The sequence below is a fragment of the Mytilus galloprovincialis genome, chromosome 5 (assembly GCF_965363235.1).
Source record: "Mytilus galloprovincialis chromosome 5, xbMytGall1.hap1.1, whole genome shotgun sequence".
NCBI lineage: Eukaryota > Metazoa > Mollusca > Bivalvia > Mytilida > Mytilidae > Mytilus > Mytilus galloprovincialis.
The window spans coordinates 18,137,970-18,157,850 of record NC_134842.1 but is presented as its reverse complement, the minus strand read 5'-3'; the positions used below and the strand labels follow the sequence as shown (position 1 = coordinate 18,157,850).

Here is a 19,881-nt window from a genome sequence, read left to right as displayed (position 1 = left end):
ACAAGTGGATACGTTATACTATCTTCATGTTTTAAGGTGAACGGACCCGGATTCTGTTCATTTCCGATACGTATGGGATTATTGCGGTCCTGTACAAGACGTCATACTGATAGTGAATCAATATTACAAATAAATATTAAATATAATATAATGCCTTTAAACTAAACATAAGAAAACTGAACAAATTAATAAAGACACAAAATGTAAATGTACACTAAGAGGGATGATTTAAAATGACAGTATAATGACTTAGCATCAGATTTAAAACCATAAATGAAAAGTTGTTTATCAATTATGGCCATGATGATAAATAATATTTCTCACATATCATAACATCTCATATTTGTGCCTGCCTACACAATTTTATTAAATACAGACAAGCCATAGCCATTAGTATGGTGCACAGAGTCATGCATGCATTTATTTTGAATAATTCTTTGTTTTACTTTTATAATATCTTATAAATTGGAATAAGAAATGATTGAGAATGTGTAATCAGATCGATCTAAAGATTCATGTTCAAATATACCTAATAGATCTTTAAAAAATGTTAAGGTGTTTGCCTCAAACATAAATTATAAAATGACATGCATCACGAGACAAATTGAGGGGGGAGGGGGGAATTAAGGCATAGGGGAAAGGTGGCGGGCCTCAGGTGGGCATGGTACTCGGACACTTTAACAAATTCTACTTCTTACGTTGCATGGTTGATCATGGTTTCTGACCATTAATGATTAAGAATGTTTGACCCGCATGTGTGCATCCCTGGTCAGTCTGCAAAATGTCGACATAAAATAATTTAGTCAATAGTCAATGAAGATCGGATTGTTTATAAGCAAGTAAAATAGTGTTAACGTGGAAACTTAATACAAAGGAAGTTTCCACAGACTGCCCACATCATGTTGACAGCGAAACGTGTAAATAACCACATTTTTTAAGTAAATATGCAGCTTTCTCGTCAGACTACATTTCCTTCTGGAGTGTCCCTGCTATGAAAACGAATGAGAAGATATGCTACACCAAATATCCAAAGAGGTCGGGGTCAGAAACTTGAATTTAGCTACTATGCTAACGAGACTGGACGGCGAGAACACAGAAGAGACAAAAGCCAAACTACAAACAGTGGCACATTACATTGACAGAACGGGCAGATTTAATACTGCTGTTCCACATTCCCAATCTTAACCAGCGCATACCAATTTAAAGCACAGAGAAGAAAATACGTCGAGGAAAACGCACCAGAGAGGAAAACCGCACATTGGGACAATTCGTGCCAACATGTCTTAAGATTGAGGATTGAGGATACATTCATAATCGTGAATGAAATGACTATCCACGATCCTCGGCAGAAGGCTAAAATGATTTAAAACTAACGTACCTCAAAATATAAGAAACACACAACTATATTAACGTGTTGTTGTCGAACTGGTGACACTTACTTCTATCATAACCAGGTGCCTGATCAGCTGTTCGTGACAAGCTCAAGATTGACGTCGACGAAACGTTCTAGCCAATCACGTGTCAAATAGTTGAGAAAACGACGTCAGATTTAGATTGCGATGCAAACACCGAAAATCATTGCCAATTTTTTTTTAAGCTGCATTTACCTGCCTGCGTATGCGACTGCCATAAAAGTGAGAGGTTTAGCTTGATATAAAACCAGGTAAATCCACCAAGTGATCTTTAATTGAGCAAGACTAAAAGATGTGCGCACAAGATTTAAAGTCGGGTGCAGAATAATTGTATATTTCCCCTCTGGCGCTATAGGGACCTCACCCCGTACAAAATAAATTTTGTCTTTATTCGTGAATTTTCATATTGCGTGTCTTACGTTCTTACAGGAACGTCTTCTTTTGAACATAACTATGTACAGATGTATAAAAAAAACTAGACCTAACCTTGTAGCTTCGAAAGGGTGATAATAATTCCCGTACCATTTGTTCGACCTATCTGATAAATGTAGCCAAGGTGTTTGCACGATGAGACAAATCTACCGATGCTATGTGTTCAGTGAAATAAGATAAATCTACTTCGAAAATGCACTTAGTTTTTGTTCAGTTAGAAAAATCAATAAAATCAATGAAATTGAGACATTTTCAATAACGCAACCATACATTTTAAATACTACAAGTTAACAATCATTTTGAATATACTATTATATCAATTCTTAAGTATTAACTATGTTTATCAATTATATAAAAAATAAATATTTATGGATGCATGTTAATTGACAATTGCACCCGATTTTGTTCAAACAAACCCGTTTTATGTTATTTTAATGTATGATAACCTTAGCCTAAAATTTAAAACCAATATGTATTACAAAGAATTCATTTAAATGAATAATAACCTTATTAATAACCTAGATTTTAAACCAACCTGTATTACTAAGAATTCATTTAAAACTAGGTGCGTTTTGCTTAGGTACAAATCAATGTGTGGTGTCATAGTATTTTATCGCATCGATGTGTCTCTTCATGTCTCAGTTAATTCACAGAAAAAGTGAATTTAATAATTTCTAAGTACAGCATACGAGCTATTTTATTGTCATCGGTTGAGTGAAAATTTAAGATCACGAGAACATTTTGTGTCAGTAGTAAATCTAGAACAATTTCCAAGTCACCACCACTCAAATCAGGTAAGTACATCTTTCGGTTTTGCTAAATAAATAAAAGTAAATTCATAAAAACCACGTCCGTTAGCAATAATGAATACAAGACATTTAAAACTATATGATTCACAAAGAAATTAAATCAATTGATAGAAATGTAAATGTACGTTAGATTTACTGTAAACCAACTAATTTTCTCGAGCGATTTGTTTTTGCGACTTTCGGGAAAGAAAAAATTACGCAAATATAAATCGTTGCAAATTTTAAAAACTAGGATCTTTCCTTGTCTGAATGCGTGAGGTAAATTTTAAAATCGCAAAATTAAATCGATCCTTGTTTGGCTAAAGAGAGCATAACGCGAATTAAAGTATCGCGAAAATAAGTTGGTTTACTGTAAATGATTGTACTAGAAATGTAACAACATACTTACACGCTTTTGAATCAACCAAATCAAATCCAGTCTTGTTCCATTTAAAGTGTATGCGTTTCCACCATTTCCTTTTATTTTATAGTATTTTTACTGGATTTATTAGATATAAACATTGCTGAATATTGTTAACTCTTAATCTAAATATGCCATTTAAGAAATATAAAACAGAAAGGTTAAACAAAGGATTGTATGACTTGTTGGTGTTCTTCTTCTGTACATTTTTGGTGTTCTTTATTATATCGGATTCTGCCTTTGTAAAAGGTTTTTCAATATATTAAAGCACTAAATTAAAGTAAAATTTCAATACTGTACAAAAAACAGAATGGATACATAAATAAACTGATATTAGTTGTTATATGGAAAAAAACACAGTATAACAAATCTTTATAAATGACAGGGAAAACATCATAGAAATATAATACTTCATTATCATTTATATCATTTTTTGTATTTTGATTTAGTTTAAAATGAATGCGGGTTTACCAATTGTATTCCTGTAGTACAAACAAATATGTGTATCTTCTTCAAACAGACGAGCAGAAATAAATAAATATAGAATAAAGGACTTTTTGTTTTTGATACTGACTTTATCACAGGAAAATATCAGGTGAGCCCGAAGGCGAGCCTGATATTTTCTGTGATAAAGTCAGTATCAAAAACAAAAAGTCCTTTATTCTGTTTATCGGTAATTTAAAAAAAAAAGAAATCACTACAATAATAGAGAAAATAACAAACGAACTTCTTTTTCGCGTCGGATCACGGCGAATCACACTTGACGTCACATGCTGCATTACGTCATTTGAAATTTTGTCACAGTACAGTAAACATGGCGTTCTCTTGCACAAAGTATAAAGATATGAAGGAATTATTGCATGTGTTTCATTAATATTCTGCTTTGGACATGACTCTAACGATGGCAAAAATAATGGTAGCATACCGGTAAGTCAAATTTCAGTATTTTTCACAAAGCATCAACATAGAGGGGGATAGGATGGTTCCTGATCCCGAAATCACGAGGTCCCGAATTTAAATAAAGTAAATCCCGACATCCCGAAATCACGAGCTTAAAAACACTCGATCCCGGAGTCCCGATAAAGGTCCTATCCATGCATCCATGACCCCCTCGAGCATAGTAAGTCAGAACATTAGAATGATACGATATAAATCAGCAGATTGTTCATCGATCATCATTTTTAAGTTCAACGACAAGTTATTATAATTATATTTTACTTAGTATAGTGGATAAAATTACATTTATCTTGTCATTATTCGCTCAGTGTTCATCATGAAAGCGATCACATTGATTTCAAATAATTTTAAGAAAGCACTGAGGAGTAGTCCAAATAATTATGACGTAAGATATATCTTTATTCTCATAAAGCCAATGCATTACATCGGTACAGAGATAACAGATACAACAATAAATATTTACAATATGTACAAAACAAGCGAGAGAGGTTACAAAAGTTACAAGCCAGGAGTACAAACACTAGTATTTATATTTTTTATAAAAGAACAAAGCTTCTTCAGAACTGGTTTTCTTGTACTTGACATAAGTTCAGAGAATTTAACTGTATTTTGCCGTTTTGTAAAATATTCAGTTAAAAACTCTTTGCGTTTTTGATGGAAAAAATTGCATTCAAATATAAAATGATATTCGTCACCTATTTGTCGATTGTTACATAGACTACAAAAGCGGTTTTCTCTGATCACGTTTTGCCATCTTCCTGTTTCAATCGGCAGCTTAGTATTAGTCGTTCTAAATCGACAAAAAAACAATAGCGTCTTTGAAGTCCAAAATATTAAAATATTCTTCGAATTCCAAGTTTTTCTTAAAAATTTTGTAGTTAATACCTTTTGGTGAATTTTGAATGAGGGAATTCCAGTTCTGAATATATTGATCTAGCAATCTCTGCTTTATAACAGTTTTTAACCATTCTTTATTAACAAAATTTTGTGACTCCCATATGTATGAGAAACCACAATCTTGAAATATTTTTTTTTTGTATAAACAGGATCCATTTTATCTGGACATTATGGTGCTCGTTCATATGACGAGAAAGTTGATATAATATGAAGGAAAACTTTGCTTGTTTACCGGATATCAAATTTGCCCAGAATAGTACTGTTCGAACTTTAATATCTATTTCGATCGGATGACGACCTAGTTCCCCGTAAACCATATAATTTGGCGTTGAGGATTTCAAGTTTAAAAGAATTTTACAAAATTTTAAATGAATCTTTTCCAGGATATCATTATTACCAAAGCCCCATATTTCGCACCCATACAATAGAATGGGTTTGATCATTTTGTCATTTTGGAGATTTTTTGGCAAACGTCCCAAACCAAATACTAGGGTTTTGAAAGTCTATTATATTTTTTCGTCATGATTATTTGGACTATGTGAGGAGACATTTTAGGAGCTGAGTGACTGTTAAAGTTATTTGTAAATTGTCTGAACAAGCTCATTTCTTGTCTACTTCATAATTATTTCAAACATTTTAATAGACGTCACTAAACTTTTAGCATAATATAATTCTTGCTTTTGTCAAGGTCTTGTTCATCTATTTTCAACACGGACCAGAAATATGAAAATTGGAGTTTACAGTCCCTGTAGCTGTGGTTACCTTTAATTTCTTATGTGGATTTAGGGGAAGGCGACCCGTGTCAGTCACCTCTTAGCTTATAAAGGCTACAATTAAGGTCAAAACAGACCTTTATACATGTATAGTTTGGTGACCCCGGTTACCCCCCTTTTTAAAATTTATCCTACATGTAGATCCGCAAATGAATAAGTTCACTTTTTTGTTCTTTGTTCTATGAATATCTGTCTTCAAATTGACCATTATTTTCTAGCTTCTCTCATGCGATAGCGGTACCTTTTTGGTCACTATTTATGTGTTGCGTTTAAATATGAATTGTAACACTTTATAGTGACTGAACAGGTAAAACAAATACTTCTCAAGAAAAAGAAAAAGAAAACTACTTGGAACAGCACCCGGCTATGTATTGGTATTGTATGCATAAAAACTCGGATTGGAACATCATGGACGATATAATAATGTTAGTCATGTACTTAATATATCAATTATAGATAACGCATTTTTTTTTAAAGTCTATCGGCTTTTTCATGCCTTTTTTGTTTACATTTTGACATCAATCGTTCAAAAAGGCTAAACTAACTTTGTGAAAGTTTCAAACAATGTGAAAGTGTTTCATTCGCCAAAAATCTCTTGCGTTTCTGCGAAAAAAAATCACGCGCAATTTTGTGAATGAAAGGGGAAAGTAGATCCTTACGCGTTGTATTCGCGCATGTCAATTGCGTACTAACCCAATAATTTTTATATCACGGCCAGTCCACTGATACTGACATTATCAGCGAATACACATCAAAGGAAAAATTCAAAAATTACCGATAAAGGCAACATACAAACCCATAAGTCACAAAAATAATTGACAGAGAAAAACACAAATAAGTAAAAGAATAAAAGACTAAAAGACAAAAAAAAGTATACATAATACAAACTGAAATGAAAACTAAACTTGAAGAAAACCGCCGAATAAGGATTGTCATTACAGAAGCTGCAGCGGATAGACATATCTTACACCACATAGTGTTCATATCGTCTTGCTCATTTATGAGTTTGACTGTCCCTTTGGTATCTTTTGCCCTTCATTTTTTTAAATACAAACCAAGTCTACAAATAAGTCTAGTACGGCAGTTCATAATTTGAGATAAAAAAGAGGACAGGATTGTTGTTTTGAAGATCGGAAAATATCAGTCGTCATCTGTTAAACAGAATTTTGATAACCGTCAACCAAATCATTTTCGAAGTAATGATTTCAATGCAACACTTAGCACACTAAGACTATATTGCACGTCTGACATGAACGATTTCTCGTTTTGTCGGAATTTTTTAGTGTTTCCCTTGTTCGATCAGTTCATAATTATTACTGAAATCTATGTGTTGTGTTGGTAGTACAGCGTTTATTTTCAATTAGATTAGAAATCAAATTTTAACCTAAAAATGTATTTCTTTTTTATCGTATTGTTTCAGTGTAAACAATATAAACTTTTAAAAAAAAAGTTTTACGTTCTAATTCTTCCTCTATCTGCATTACGTTTTCCTGCTGACACTTTTAAACCAACACGTTCAAACCATATTTGACAAATTGATGAGTCAACATTTGTCTTTATCAACCTTTATACAATAAAGGATCTATAACTGTTTAAAAGTCCTGTTAAATAGTATTTCTCTGCATGATAGTAGTCCTTTCACACTCTTTACTTGATGCATTGTTTTCATTCCTTAAATATTTTCATCAGATATTTGTTTTGTAACCGGATTAAATAAAGATATCTGTATGGAAAACAATTACTCTTAAACGACCTTATATAAAGAGATGCATAATGTAGATAAGATGTTTAAGCTTTGTGACTTTGAAACAATGCCATGAACCTGACGTTTTAAACGATTTAACACTTAACCATTGTATATACTCTTTAAACGCTTATTGACAAATTTTTATTTTCAAAATTACAATCTATATGTTATTTAGGCCCTTTTATCATTGAAGGTAAAAATGCTCCTGATGACCATGAATGATTCACGAAAAGAAATCCCAATTATAAAATACATGTAGTGGATTTAAAACATCAACAAATATTTAAAAAAAAAAGTATGTATTTAATATATTGTAAAATTAAATTATAATCAATTTAAAAAGTATCTGTAATTTACATAATATGACATATTTTTGCCACACAATTCCATCTTGCAGTCCTAAGTATGAAACTGTTATTATTTCACATTTTCCTTATATGATTGTACTTTTGATGATATATGAGAAAACGTATCTAGTTTTTTTTTAACTGAACATCTAATGAAAGCTTGGATTGTATTTAATAAATATGACTTAGCTACATAATACAGATTCTTATTTCTTATGCAGCAAATATCCTGCAATCTGATTAATTACCCCGGTGCAAAGAATACCCCACCCTTGTTCACAGTCCACTTAACATAGAAAAGGATAGTGCGATTGGGGCTCCCGTGTACTATGGACACATTCTTGTTACGTATTATGCCTGTTTGTTTCGTTCACACATCGTTGTCAATATAACTGAATAGAATGCGACTGACTGCCATAAAAGCGAGAGGTTTAGCTTGATATAAAACCAGGTAAATCCACCAAGTGATCTTCAATTGAGCAAGTCTAAAAGATGTGCGCACAAGATTTAAAGTCGGATGCACAATAATTGTATATTTTCCCTCTGGCGCTATAGGGACCTCACCCCGTAAGAAATAAATTTTGTCTTTATTCATGGATTTTCATATTGCGTATCATACATTCTTACACGAACGTCTTCTTTTGGAAACTACTATGTACAAATGTACAAACGAACTAAATAACCTTGTAGCTTCGAAAGAGACATACATTTTCCCGTACCCTATATTCGACCAATCTTATCAATGTAGCCAAGACGGGCATTTTCTCGATGAGACAAATATATAAATTCTATGTGTTCAGTAAAATACGATAACTCTGCTTTGACCATGCACTTAGTATTTGAATCACTAGAAACGTCATATAAAATATCTTCATTAACGCAACCATACATTTTAAATATTTCAAGTTAACAATCATATTGAATATCCTATTAGATTAATTCTTAAGTATTTATCAATTATATAAAAAAAACACTTTTTTAATGATGCATGTAAATTGACAATTCCTCCCGATTTTGTTCAAACCTGTTCTTATGTGATTTAAATGTACGATAACCTTAACCTAAAATTTAAAACCAATATGTGTTACTAAGAATTCATTTAAATGTATAATAACCTTAACCAAGATTTAAAACCAACCTGTTTTACTAAGAATTCACTTAAAACTGCGTGCGTTTTGCTTAGATACAGATGTGGTGTCAAAATATTTTATATCATCGATTTGTCTTTTTATGTCTCAGGTCATTCACATAATAAGTGTGTTGTGTAATAACTAAATACTTCATAAGACTTATTTTGTTGCTACTTGCTGCATGGACATTCATAATCAAGAGAAAATTTTGTGTGTAAATTTAAAACAATTTGCAAGTCACCAGAACTCAAATCCGGTAAGTACATGTGTTTACTTTCGGTTTTGCAGACTAAATAAAACAAAAATCATACAAATGTAGACCGTAAGCAAGAATGAATACATTACGTTAAAAAATGTATGATTCACAAGAAAATTAAATCATTTGAGACAAATGTTGGCGTACGTTATATATACTGTTAATCAACAAATTTTCTCGAGTGATTTATTTTCGAGATTGTCGCGAGAAAAACATAACGCAAATATAATTCGTCGAGGAGACTATTTAAAACTTGGATCTTTCCTTGTCCAATTGCGTTTTTTAAATTTGAAAATCGTGATATTAAATCGCTGCGATTTCGGCTAGAAAGAGCTAATTGCGAATTAAAGTATCCACTAAATAAGTTAGTTTACACTAAATGATTTGTATTAAAAACGCTATTGACACATAAATAAACTGATATAAGTTGTGATGGAAGAAAAAGACACAATATAGCAAATATCATAAATGACGGAAAAAATTGTAGAAAATAATAACACATTTTCTAATTTAATTATTTTTTAGTCCCCTACCCTTAGTACTAACAAATATTTTTAAAAGTAACATAAATTTGTTTCAATTTTTAATATTATTAATTGTTTCCATTATCATTTATATCATTATTTTACCTTGATTGCGTGTAAAATAAAACAATTGTTTTAGCATTACAAACAAATATGTTTATTACAAGCGAAAGATACAAAAGGAACATGCAAACATTAAAGTCGCAAACATAATTGACAACAAATGGTAAAAAAAGGAAAAGATTAAAAGACCAAAACAAAAGTGAACATAACACAACATGCAACTTAACCTCAGGTCATTCACAGAATAAGTGTATTGTGTAATAACTAAATACTTCATAAGACTTATTTTGTTGCTACTTGTTGCATGGACATTCATAATCAAGAGAAAATTTTGTGTGTAAATTTAAAACAATTTGCAAGTCACCAGAAATCAAATCCGCAGGAACTTCTTAGGAAGAAAGATAAGAAGTTAGCAATATCCTTTAACTCTACTTTCCGCTATATAGATGACGTTCTTTCACTAAACAATTCAAAATTTGGTGACTATGTGGAACGCATCTATCCCATCGAATTGGAGATAAAGGATACTACAGATACAGTTAAGTCGGCTTCATATCTTGACTTACATCTAGAAATTGACAATGAGGGTCGATTGAAAACTAAACTTTACGACAAAAGAGATGATTTCAGCTTTCCAATTGTGAACTTTCCATTTCTAAGTAGCAACATTCCAGCAGCACCTGCATACGGGGTATCTATCTCCCAATTGATACGATATTCCCGTGCTTGCATTTCCTATCATGATTTTCTTGATAGAGGGTTACTGCTCACAAGGAAGCTATTAAACCAAGAGTTCCAAATGGTGAAGTTGAAATCATCCCTTCGTAAATTTTACTGACGCCATCACGAGTTGGTTGACCGTTATGGAATAACCGTTTCACAAATGATATCGGATATGTTCCTTACGTCGTAACTACAATCCCCTTCCCTTTCATGAATGTGACCTACCGAATTAGACTATTTACCGGATTTGTAATCACACAAGCAACACGACGGGTGCCACATGTGGAGCAGGATCTGCTTACCCTTCCGGAGCACCTGAGATCGCCCCTAGTTTGTGATGGGGTTCGTGTTGTTTATTCTTTAGTTTTCTATGTTGTGTCATGTGTGCTGTTGTTTTTCTGTTTGTCTTTTTCGTTTTTAGCCATGGCGTCGTCGGTTTGTTTTAGATTTGTGAGTTTGACTGTCCCTTTGGTATCTTTCGTCCCTCTTTTAAAGCTGAACAATAAAGAAAACCGTCAAATCCAAGTGGTGATCCTAGGAACTCCAGAGGGTAGGCAGGTCCTATTCCACATAGTGCACCCGTTGTCTTGCTCATGTTAGTACAAACCTCTTGATAAGTCTGTTTGGTAGTTCACATCTCTATATTATGCAACTGTCATACAAATAGGAAAAGAGGGGCGAAAGATACAAGAGGCACAGTAAAACCCATATAATATTGTTTCAGTGTAAAGAAAGAAAGAAAAAACACATTTTTACATTCTAATTCTTCCTTTCTCTGCATTAAGTCTTACTGCTTACACTTTTAAATCTACACATTCAAACCACATATATTGATGAGAAAACATTGTTCTTTAGTTACCTTTATACAATAGAAGATCTTTAACAATTTAAAAGTCTTGTAAGATAGCAGCTCTTTTACACTATTGACTGGATGCATTGTTTTCATTCCGTAAAGATGTTCACCAGATAAAGATATTTTTTTGTTACCAGATTAAATAAAGATAGTTAATGTCTGTATATAAAGCATGTATTGCTGAACGACCCTATATATAGATACATAATGTAGGTACGATTTATTAGCTTAATGACTTTTAAACAATACCATGAACTCGACGCTTTTGAACAATCCAACACTTCACCATTGTGTCTAGTATTTAAACGCTAATTGACAATTTTTTTTCTCACGATTACAGTTCTAATGATGTTTAGGCTTTATTACCATTAAAATAAAATAAAACGGCTGTGCTGATATTTACTGAAGTTATGAATACAATAAAATTTTATGTTTTTAGCAGCGTTTCACGTTCATTTTTGATCCAACGTTAAAAACTTGACTAATGGACGCAGAATAAATCATATACAAAGAGAAACATCGTACTAACAAAACAAATAGTTTGCAACTTATTAACACATCAGTAGACATTGTAAATGAAGTTAAACAACAGAACTTCTGAGAAAATTCATAACAGAAACTTACTTAACAATTGGCAAAATAAAAGCTAAAGCATATCAATAAATGGAAAGCAACTGTCATATTCCTGACTTGGTACAGGCACTTTCTTATGTGAAAAATACTTGATTTAACCTGGTTTTACAGCTAGCTTACCCTCTCACTTGTATGACAGTCGCATACAATCATTTATTATGTCAACAATGAGTGAACAACACAAACAAGCGTAATAGGAAAACAATGTGAAAAAGGGGGGGGGGATCAAACAAATATACCATCAAATAGGAACAAAATGGCAAATAAATAAACCGCATACGCAAAAATGAAACACAAGAATACAACAATTAACACAGCACAACAACACAACAGCGGGATGTACAAATATCGAGCCACAGCTGAGGGTTATTAGCAAAACTGAAACAAACTATAAACGGTAATAATTTATAAAAAAGAACACGGATTGAAAATGACAAATGAGAGGGTGATATAGAGCAGAATGTCGCCCCGAGAAAACATTGTTTTGTTTTGTGAAGGTGACATTCTAACATTGTCTCTCCTTGAGCAATGGATACAGTAATCAACTCCCTTGTTCAGCCAGTCAAAGATGGTGTTTTAAAGTGAAGAATATAAATATCTTATAACAAATCTCTTTTTGTTTTTTATCTTTTTAGAAAGAACATATTTCAAATATTATAAAAATTTGGAGGTTTGCCTTACAATTCCATCTTAGGCATTTTAGTATTCAATACTCTTCAAATTCCCACCTTTTTTGGCCTTTTTAACTATTTTGGGTTCGAATGTCACCGATGAGTCTTTTGTAAACGGAACGCGCGTCTGGCGTTAATACAAAATTCAATCCTGGTAACTAAGATGAGTTTATTTGTAGTCCTAAGTATGATACTGTTATTGTTTCATATTGTCATTATATAATTGTACTATACATAATACATGAGAAAGTGTATCTATTTTTTTTTATCTCAACATCTAATGAACACTTGGTTTGTACGTAACAATTCTGACTTACATACATTATATAGATTCTTACATTGAAATCAGTAGATTATCGGATTTATCCAATCGAGATATTTTAATTAACAATTTTTAAGTTCGAGCTATCGAAATTGGATAAATCCGATTATCCACGAGTAACTATGTGACAATCAATTTTAAAACGTTGTCAATTTCATTTACACCTGTTTTCATATTTTGATTCATCAAGTGAGCTGATAAAGGTTATGACCATGGCCTTAAATTCATCCAATCATCTTCTGAAATCACCGGCAACCTCACGTTGATTAAATCCTTTTATACAAAAGATTCAGAAAGGTATAAAATGCCATAGAAGTAGAGAAACATTATCTAGTTTTATGTTCTATGGTAATATTAATATGTCATTTTGTTTTGCAGACACTTTGACGATATGACAAATATCCTACAATTGCTGATTCTATTTTACTGTCACATGATACAAGGTAATTAATTAAAGACTACATTGCAATGAATATAGAAACAAGAAGATACTGAAAAAGCAAGCTGGAGAACAAAATTGATGTTTGAAATATTGTCACATTGAATTATCACATCTGACTTTGAACACACACAAATACAATGAATTCAGGATAATTTTTTTAATGTAATGTATTGTCACATCCTTCAGTAACACACTCTGTAAACTAAATACTAGAAGAATTTGTTAAATGTGTAAGCTCATAGTGCATGGTGTTGTTTTTTTTATCTGCCCGACGTAATGCTGATTATTATTAATCAGAGAAACAGTTGACTTTATAACATTTTTTTTTATCTGAGCGTCACTTATGAGTCTTATGCAGACGAAACGCGTGTATCACATATTAAACTATAATACTGGTACCTATGATAACTATTGACGGTCAGATATTGATTAACAACAGCAGCGACAACAGTAGTGTCGCCTTATATCTGCTATATGTATTCTTCGTGTTGATGTTTTGACATGCATTTCCAAAGAAATCAGGTAAAATAAAATACAAATTTATATATGAACCCTTTTCTTAATGAAATGGTAAAATGTTTTGTTCCAGTTGTTTTAAATATTTTGGATAGATCATAAGAACACAACAGTGGTTGAAATACATGTAGTAACAAAAAAAAACCAAACTCAAACGTAAATTCAAAAAGGGGAATTCAATGGGAGATAAAAAAAAAACCAAAAAAAACAAACCCTCAATGATAAGATGCAGTAGAACGACAAGAAAACTACTGTCATAAATCTGACTTGGCACAGATATTTTTCAAAAAAATGGTGAGTTAGTCTTTGATTGATAGCTGACTATACCTCCAACGTGTATGGAAGTTGTTAATAGCCATATCAAAAAGTAAAATCACAAAAATGCTGAACTCAGAGGAAACTCCAATCGGAAAGTCAATAATCATAATTTTATGTCAAAATCAAATGACAAAACACATCAAAAACGCATGGACAAGAACTGTAATATTCCTAATTTGGTACAGGCTTTTTCAAATGTAGAAAATGGTGGATTCAACATGGTTTTATAGCGCTAAACCTCTCACTTTGTTGACAGTCTCACCAATGTGCATGATAGATTGGTGTTGCATTTCACTTTTTTGTTAACATTGATTTCTACCCATGATCAAACCACATTATATTAGAGCATTCATTACTATACATTAGTGGTTTTCACACTTCAGGTCCCAAATGATATTAAACAATAAATTAATGAAAAAGAGGGAATATGAAGTATCAGGTTATGTTTCAAAATCATACATGAAGTTAATAAAAAAAACAACAATGCATGTATCACTATTTTATATTCAAATCCAATGCCACAATACAGTTCTCAACATTGTGGATATGTAGATACCTATAAGGTATATCCGACATTATCCAACATGGCAAATAAGGATGTTAGCTCCTCTTGTTTTTTGAATTTTTGTCAGATGTTTGGAATTTTCTGGTTTTATCCTTGTGGTGCCAATACAAATTTTGTCCACGAAGTCTTGCTTTTCTTTATTATTTCATTGCAAAATGTTTAAAAATTCATATTAAAAAATCTTATAAAATCCTTGTTATTTTTTCATAATTTTTAAAACAACAACAGCACCAATGTCAAGTTTATGAAAAATCTAGAGAGTCAAATTTTGAATAGCTAGTATCTCAAAAGCAAGCACACGGACCCTAAGCTTTGTTCTGCTTTATTATTTTGTTCCGTTATCAATACACTTTCAATCTGAATTGATCTTTCAAAAGGCGTGTTATTTTGAAATAGAGTCGCGAACATCCTTAAGTTCAATACGTTTTTTTTATTTGCATGCATAATGCGTTATGTAAAACGAAACCATCATTTTACAAGGAAACAAACTTAAAAGTTTCAGGGGTTTTTAAATGGACAGTTGTGGGAAAGGCTACAGACTATGGACAAAACGTGACATTATTTTGCCATGTTCCAAACTGCTGTCCGGAAGATGCAGGATGGGATAGGTGGACTCCACAACAACGCACACTGTTTATAGATGTAAAGACAGGAAGACCTAACAAAAAGTATGACGGAAGGATATTCAAAAATGGATATACATTAATAATACAAAATCTAACTAAAGATGATCTTAATGTTTCATATTCATGTTTGTATGGCGTAACATTAGGTGACAGACAATTTCTACTTGAAGAGAATGTATTCACATGTAAGTTTATTTACTTAATATGTATGATTAGAAAATATCAGAAGTATAAAATGAGAAAAAAAAATGTAAATATTTTTATTGAGAAAGCATCATGCTGACCAATACTACATATTCTTTTGGAATTTGTTCCAAATACATGTATATGGCTGCTTAGAACAAAAAAAATGAAAGGAATATGTCAGTATTCGTTAACGAGACTATTACAAAAAAAAACTAACATTGAGCAAAACGTACCCATTCAAAAGCCGGGGTTGATTTCAGGTGCTCCAGGAGAGGCAACAGATGATGATCCATATCTGTCACGGTTATTTAAAGTACACTTTGGTAAACTGGATCATTCTGTGATGTCGCAAATAAAAAAGAAAAGCACGTGACTTTTATCATAAGACCTTAAAACTGACAATAGTTTGAATACAAGGACGGTACACGAGGGAGGTTAAAGATCCATAGTGTCTACTAAAAAAATCACTTGTATAACATGAATAAGTGTGTGGCCGCAAGGCAGTTGGGATTGGAGTCAGACTTTTTCTTCAAAATTGGCTACCGTCAAGGGTTTACAAACATCATTTGTCCGTGGCAATACGGTTATGAGGCGACAGTTGCAACTTCTCCAATGTATTGAGACAGACCGACCAGGTTAATGAATTACTAACCAATTTTATCATTAGAATATAAATAATCAAACTTCATATTTCAAATTTTCCAAAACATAAGAATATTCTAATATACTATTTGTTTCATACGTTGCTATCAAGTTTTTAAAGAACATAGATAAGGGTGCTTCTGGCCATATAGTATAGTCTTGCCCTTCTCAATACTTACATTTAGCATATGTATGTGATGCTTCCGTGGTTTAAACATCTCGTTGTAGTGTGATCCAATACAATCGGCTATGGCCCATGTCAATAGTTATCAAACGAAGGCAAAAGTAGTCAATCAAAGTAAAAATAATTTAAATCGATTAAAAAAAGAGACAAATTATATATTGTTCAACAGAAAAAAACTGGTTTGTATCTTTGGTTTAAGCATGAATGAAGCAGTTTAAATCTTATACAATATATCATTCTGTAATTGCGATAGATACGTTTGTATTTAGACCTGTCGTTTTGGTTTTCTTTTACCAATGTTATGTGTACATGAACTAGGTATGACATGTGACAATGTATGGTTGATCTTCTTTTCTTGAAGAAACTAAAAAACATTTGCTAAATTTGACATTGCCTAAGTCTATTAGCTAAGGTTTATTCTGTGAATAACGACAAATTCCAGATCTTTCTTGAAATTTCAAAGGTTTTCCTAATGTGTGTTTTTCAAATGGTTTGCATGATTGAATCTTTCGTCAGGCGTATTAAATGATAATCCTGGTAGCAGCAATAACTATGTTTTGAATATAATCACAACCAAAATCGAAGGAAACTTTATGTGGTGATTTTATGTCTGAAGATTTTATATAATTCAGCATGACAATAATACTATACTTAGCTTAGATTTATTCTATTGAATCCCATTTAAAGTTTCGACCGTCAATAAAATGTCTTGAGTTTTGGTCATGTTGTACATGAAATTGTCCATTCACTTGGATGAATGTCAAATTGAACTTGCTCACGAAAGCCTGTTTGTTGCAAATATAGAAGCAAATTATCTTGAGTTATGAAGTATTATACCTTAACTCGTAGAAGACATAAAATTGTCTTGTGGTAACTAACATAACAATGGAGAAGCCTATATCGATTTCATTTTTTTATAGTATCAATCACATGCTAATTAATTGTACTTGTAGATACAAGTTCTGCAAGTAGATTTTACGATGGTGAAATGTAAGTAAGAAATTGTTATTCGTGTAGTTTTGTTTCTTAAAGTTGCATTTATGTCCCCCGAAACAAAGATTTTGATGGATTTGAATTAGGTTGAAAAAATATCCGTCGGAACTAACTTGTGAAGCCTTTGTCAAATTATATCTAAACCATTTTCATTAGGCATGTGACATTTGTCATAAAGATTCTTAGTTAACGACTCCAAGGCACACCTAAAGCACTGTTTTATTAGATAGCATTTGAAAAATTAAACCATAATATGTCAAAAAAACTGTCTTTAACACTGAGCATTGAATAACACCGAACAGCAAGCTATAAAAATTACTATTGTTAAACCATTCAAACGTGGAAATATAATGGTTACACTACTGTTTCAGATAAGGATAAATGTAAGTACCCTCTAAAATGTTTTAACTCACTGCATTTGTTTGCATCAGTCCTAATCCATAAACCTGATGTTCAGTGGTCGTCGTTTGTTGATGTGGTTCATATGTGTTTCTCGTTTCTGTTTTTTTTTTTTTTATGTAAGACCGATGGTTTTCCTGTTCAAATGGTTTTACATTTAATTATTTGTAATTTTGGGGTCCTTTATAGCCTGTTGTTCGATGTGAGCCAAGATTCTGTTTTAAAGACAGTACTTTGACCTATTGTGGTTTCCTTTTTACAAATTGTGACTAGGATAGAGAGTTGTCTCATTGGCATTCACAGCACATTTCTTGTATCTACTTAGATGGACTTTGCTATGTTTTAAGCCATACATCTATTTAAATATTCGGTTCTCATACATTCGCAGTGTTCCTGATGAATTTAAATCCAGAACAGCGATTCGGGCGAATAGAATTATTAAGCGTGTTGTTTACATTTTTTTTTATATCATACATGAGGATTTAAATGCATATTAGCCTAACAAATCTGCTGAATTGAATACAACTACATACATCATGTGTTATGTAGAGTTTTATGGGAAACTGTAAAAAATTTAGACCCTGACCTCAAACAGATGCAACAAATATATTTATAAATATTTATATATACTGAGCCAAAAAGGTTAGCAACCCTTTTTTTTAATTTTTTTTTTTGTTCTTTCAGAAATTTTTTTTTAAACATCATTGATATAATCCTTAGTTTTACCTGTAATTTAAAACAGTTGTACTTTTTTCCCAGTGATTTTTTTCGCGCCATTTCGGCTTTGCACGTGTAATTGATGTTTTACCTTCTGTACCTGTACTTTTAAAACGATATTAAAAATTTCTTTTTCACTTACGTTCAGAAACACACCATTTGTAAGAAAAACACGTACATCTTTGAAGTTTTTTTCCGGCGACAAAAGTAGTGCATTAACTAAGGGCAGCTGCTTGTGTGCCTGCCAATCCTTCATTGGTACACTAAGGGCATGGCTGAAAAATTGATTTTGAATAACACTATACTGATTTTCACATTTTGACCCTCCTGCGCTCCATACAAAGAAAATCATAGGAAATTGAGTGATAAACATTCATGTTGCTTCTGACATGTCATAATTCCATTTTGTTTTTATTAAAATTATATGTTGCTATGATTTTGTAATAAAATAAAATTTGTTCCTGTACCAATTCATTATATTTTTACAAACTTGTTATAGATAATGCATATTTTAAGTTTTTCTTGTCGTAGAAAACACCGAGGGGTGTCATAATTGATTAAATGAAAGACCGACAGCAGGGAGGTTTTCCTTTGGGCAATCATGACACCCCAAGTGTGTTCTACGACTAGAAAAACCTTAAACTATGCATTATCTGACTTATATACCATAAAAAAATATCAATTTTTTATACAGATTTGCAAAATTTAGTATCCTGTTAAACCGACCACACTTAAGTGCGATATTCCTTTCTCATGTGTTCAGGTTTTACTAGTAAAGATTTCCAATAAAATGACATTCGTACCTAGCTCGACGTTCTCATGTAACTGGACCGGTTATTGCTAACCTATTAATTTTGTTAAATGAGTCACTCAAGTTTTCACCAAGTATTCCTTAACTATAAATATAAAAAAGAAGATGTGGTATGATTGCCAATGAGACAACTATCTACAAAAGACCAAAATGACACAGACATTAACAACTATAGGTCACCGTACGGCCTTCAACAATGAGCAAAGCCATACCGCATAGTCAGCTATGAAAGGCCCCGATAGGACAATGTAAAACAATTCAAACGAGAAAACTAACAGCCTTATTTTTGTAAAAAAAAAATGAACAAAAATCAAATATGTAACACATAAACAAACGACAACCACTGAATTACAGGCTCCTGACGTGGGACAGGCATATACATAAATAATGTGGCGGGGTTAAACATGTTAGCGAGATCCCAACCCTCCCTCTAACCTGGGACAGTGGTATACCAGTACAACATAAGAACGAACTATAAAAATCAGTTGAAAAAGGCTTCACTCATTAGATGGACAAACATACAAGTGGACGTG

General features: G+C 32.2%; 1 long non-coding RNA gene across 1 annotated transcript; it reads left to right on the top strand.

Moving 5' to 3' along the window:
• Positions 1-8,984: 8,984 nt before the first annotated feature.
• On the top strand, positions 8,985-17,422 carry LOC143074367 (uncharacterized). The gene is made up of 4 exons (XR_012977819.1): positions 8,985-9,160; positions 13,328-13,392; positions 15,287-15,601; positions 17,382-17,422. It is a non-coding gene; the product is annotated as an uncharacterized LOC143074367 (long non-coding RNA).
• Positions 17,423-19,881: the final 2,459 nt, after the last annotated feature.